Source organism: Phasianus colchicus, unplaced genomic scaffold, assembly GCF_987193195.1.
Source record: "Phasianus colchicus unplaced genomic scaffold, bPhaCol1.hap1.1 HAP1_SCAFFOLD_49, whole genome shotgun sequence".
NCBI classification, from domain to species: Eukaryota; Metazoa; Chordata; class Aves; order Galliformes; family Phasianidae; genus Phasianus; species Phasianus colchicus.
Window position 1 is genome coordinate 352,519 of NW_028325227.1, and position 4,273 is coordinate 356,791.

At 51.0% G+C, this 4,273-nt stretch overlaps 1 long non-coding RNA gene across 1 annotated transcript; it reads right to left on the bottom strand.

Moving 5' to 3' along the window:
- Window positions 1-320: 320 nt before the first annotated feature.
- LOC149911957 (uncharacterized) lies at window positions 321-2,201 on the bottom strand. Its single transcript, XR_016462672.1, has 3 exons — window positions 2,083-2,201; window positions 1,363-1,458; window positions 321-648 (listed from the first exon to the last, which is right to left on the bottom strand). It is a non-coding gene; the product is annotated as an uncharacterized LOC149911957 (long non-coding RNA).
- Between the last annotated feature and the right edge of the window lie 2,072 nt (window positions 2,202-4,273).

Sequence of the window (4,273 nt, forward strand, 5' to 3'; positions counted from 1 at the left end):
CCAGTAAAACAACTTCTGTACCTGGCCATGCAACTCTGAGATCCCGTCTGGGTCTCCCGGCGCTTGTAAATATCCACCGGGTCAATTTTGATATCGAGCGATTTGTTGTCAGTTCTTCCATTCACAGTCAATGCCAGGATCTGCCGCCGCAGGGCGTTCTGACCATGGGCACCACTGCTGAACTGTTTCAATATCAGTGGGATTCCCAGGCACGGTTTCAAGGATTTGGTCTACTTTTGACCCAAAGGGAGAATTGATATGAAATGCGAGGTATGCATAAGGAAAACAAACAAACAAACAAGTTTTATATGTTACCTGCTTGAAGGCATATACCACTCTCACTCTTTAAAAGCATTAAAGAAAAAAAAGTAAAATGCATAGAGTAATCTCTTCCAACAACACGTGCATTTGGCCTGGGCAGCAAAGGGCACAGCTCTGTATCACAAAGAACCGAAGGCATAAGCACCAGGCTCCTAAGTTCCAGCCAAACCAACCAAACGTGCCTATGGACAGGCAGAATCCTTAAGTAGGACAGCCAGTAAAAACGTCAAACAAAGCACCCGATTCTCAGCCTTCTTGTTCCTTTTTGAAAATCCAGAGGTCTCTGTGTTAGCTCCACCTCTAGCCGGTAAAGCCCGAGCTCGCCGTCTGGGGGAAGTCCAAGAAAAGGCTGGGTTATTACAGCGAGTCCCCAGTAGGATTGACATTTTTTCTAGCCTCAGGTCTCAGTTCTTTTACACATGCGAGGTATCTCTCAGGGTCATCTGGTGGTCTTTTGATGAAGGCCATGTCTTTCTTGCTGTGCACACTTGGACCTGGTTCAAGCTGAAGGATGCTTGACTCACTCCAGGCAGTCGTCTTATCAGCCACAACTCAGAAACCTTGCTGACAACACCAAGCTGTGGGGAGCAGCGACACGCCAGCAGTGACATGGGACGCCAACCAGAGGGACCCAGAGAGGCTTGAGCAGCGGGCACAGACAAACCTCATCAGCTTCAACAAATCCAGGCGCAGTGTCTTGCACCTGGGACAAGAGAACCCCCCACTACCAATACATGCTGGGGGATGAAAGGGCTGAGCCTAGGCCCGTCCCAAAAGAGCTGGTGGATGGCAAGCTGTACACGAGCCAGCAAAGTGCCCTCCCAGCCCGGAAAACCAGCCACATCCTGGGCTGCACCAAAAGATGTGCGGTCAGCAGGTGAAAAGAGGTGATCCTGCCCCTCTGCTCTGTGCTGAAGAGGCCTCACCTGGAGTACTGCGTCCATATGAAGAGCCCTCAGTGCAGAAGAGACATGGACCCGTTGGAGCACATGCAGAGGACGGCCACAAGAAAAAAAAAAACCAAAGGATCAAACACCTCACCTGTGAGGACAGGCTGAGAGAGCTGGGGCTGTTCAGCCCGGAGAAGTGAAGGCTCCGAGGTGACCTGGTAACAGCCTTTCGATACCCAAAGGGGAGCTAAAGGAAAGAAGGAGGGAAAATTTAGGTTAGATATAAGGAAAATATCCTTCATAGCAAGGGACAAGGGGAAACGTTTTAAGCTGGGGAAGGGAAGATTTAGGTTGGATGGCAGGGGGAAGTTCTCCACAGAGAGAGCGGTGAGGTGCTGGAACAGCTGCCCAGAGAGGCTGTGGATGCCCCGTCCATCCCTGGAGGTGTTCAAGGCCAGGTTGGATGGGGCCCTGGGCAGCCCGGTCTAGTATGAAATGGGGAGGTTGGTGGTCCTGCATGTGGCGGGGGGGGGGGGTTGGAGATCCACGATCCTCGAGGTCCCTTCCAACCCGGGACCTTCTGTGACTCTGCGCAGTGGACCAGGTTGCCCAGAGATGCGGTGGATGCCCTGTCCCTTCCAAGGTGACACGCAGGGCAACCTGATCTAGCTGTTCCCTGTTCATTGTGGGTTGTGCTGGTCCCTGTTCATTGTGGGTGAGTCGGACTAGATCATCATAAATGGTCGCTTCCGACTCTAAGGAGTCTCTGGTATGATACCTGAAGCCATGTCCACAAAGGACATCGATGGCATGGTGAGCAACCAGGGTAGGTGGGGAAGCCTGTGTGCTCAACAGCTCCGGGGAAACTCACCAAGTAGTCCAGTCGGGAAGATTCACATCAGCCATAGAGCCTCTCTGTGCCAGTCCCAGTATTCAGCACACCAGAGGTACTGCTTCATCACACTGGTGGGTCCCACAGCGGCAGAGCTAGCTATTGAATGGGGGCCAGGGGATGGAAGGAAGAGGGGTGGGGAGGTTGGGTATCATACAGACTAGGAAACTAACAGCATCCCCTGACAATTGGGATGGAGATATCTGGGGTGATCCAGACAAAGTGGTCCAGTAGAAGACAATCCTTTGTTTCCTAGAAAGACGAAGCCGGATCTGCCATAAAAACAGAAAGAACCCTAGGACCCTGGGGTGGTCGGCCACAACGTGCTCTGAGAACTGTGCCCTGACATCTGTTACTACTGACAAATCTGTAAGGGAGGTCTAGGAGAGAACCAGACAAAACAGGAACAGAATACTCGTGTTCAGTATGCTCAAGTAGTGGAGACTGCATTACACTAAGCGAGGATGAAGAAAACGGCCACTGGGGCTGGGGCTTTTCTTAAGCTCAGGTCCCAGCCTGATACACGCACCTCACTCTATCACCAGCCACGTAGCTTATTGGGCTGGAAGAATAAACCCCAGGGAGCAAGGCGAGCCCCTTGTGACCCCCATTCTATCTCTAAGTGAGCGTCCCACAGCCATCACCAAACCCACCTGCATACAAGCGATGCATGAACAAGGGATTCATGGCGTTCCATTATCTGCTCCACAGATTTCACAGTGCTTAAACCACTAACTAGAGGAGCCCCAGAAACCCTTAAACCCCATCGAGCTGCAAAACAGAACGGGATCCAAAGAGACACGGAGCATAATTTAAATACGCGCCCTTAAACAATACTCAGCATGGGCGGAATTAATCCGTGGCAGAGGAGACACAGAGGGGACAGGGGCAGAGGACACAGGGAGAACACAAAGACACAAGTAGGACACAGAGGGAACGTGTCATAAAATAGGTTGGGACAGTGTGGTAGTTTGGAGTCCCAGGTCGATGATTGTGCAATGAGAGTCATGAAAGAGGAACGGAGACTTCACAAGAAGGTACTGGGCTTGAAAAGAGTTGCAAAGGAAACCTGGAGAATGCAGAATCTCTTTACAGAAAAGCACATTAGCTCCAGGCGTTTCCAGAGTTGCAATGCTCAGTCAGCCAACCAGCATTACCTTGGGGCTGATTGAAGCATTCCAGGCATGAGATAAGAGTAAAAGAGAGGAATGAACGTCAGTCTCTTCATTACCAATTCAGAGAAAAGCAGATAACCCCTTCACTCCCCTCAGAGAACAATTGGAAGGCATCATAAGGAGAGGCATAGCGGACATAGCTACTCTAAACCAACTTAGGATCCCCACAGAAAGGCAGAAGCCAAAACCCTGCAAAAAAGAAAGGATCACTTACCTCTTTCCAGGAACCAGAGCTCACCCAACAATCCACAGGAGGCAGTCTCCAGGAAGAAACCCTGCCTTTGGGGCTGCCAGCCCTTAAATGAGGAGAGGGAGGGGCTGGAGCCAGGCTCAGCCTCATCTGGTTCTCTAGGTGCATTGCTTCCACCTGTGCTTGCAGGGCTACACCCCTCACCAGGTGCTCCGTCACTGCTTCAGGCTGTGATCTCAAAGTTCCCATAAAAGCATGAAAAAAAAAAAAAAAAAAGTAATGAAGTAATGACTGGCAGCCAATTGGGCAAGGGGGGAGGGAGGGGGTTATCGATGGACAAGCTAGGATGGTCCACATGTTTTGATTCCAGTCTGTCCTCAATGGCAATTGGTGGCATTTCTAATAAATAGGGGAGCACAGATTTCTATACTGATACAGCAAGATGCTGAGAAGCTGCATGTGCAACAAAAGGGCTGAGACTACCGGTGTGAATGGAGCGAGTGCTGTCTGCCAAACTGCCAGGGTCAGCTTTGGCTCCCCAGTGAGAAATCTGTGTCATCTACTTGCACAGCAATTAAAGACCATTGTGAAATTATTTTAGGATTTGGTTCCTCAGTGGGTGAACCTGGCACCTGCCCGCATGGCAGCGTGAAGCCCTTTGGCTCAAACATCGATCCCAAACCCCAAAGAAGTCGGGAGGCTGTAGAGTGCGTACTTCGTGCAGCCCCTGCACTCCTCGAGTCAGAGATCACTGACGTACTGCAGGACCCCATTTCTGTTGCGGCACGACAGGGGATTGCTGAAG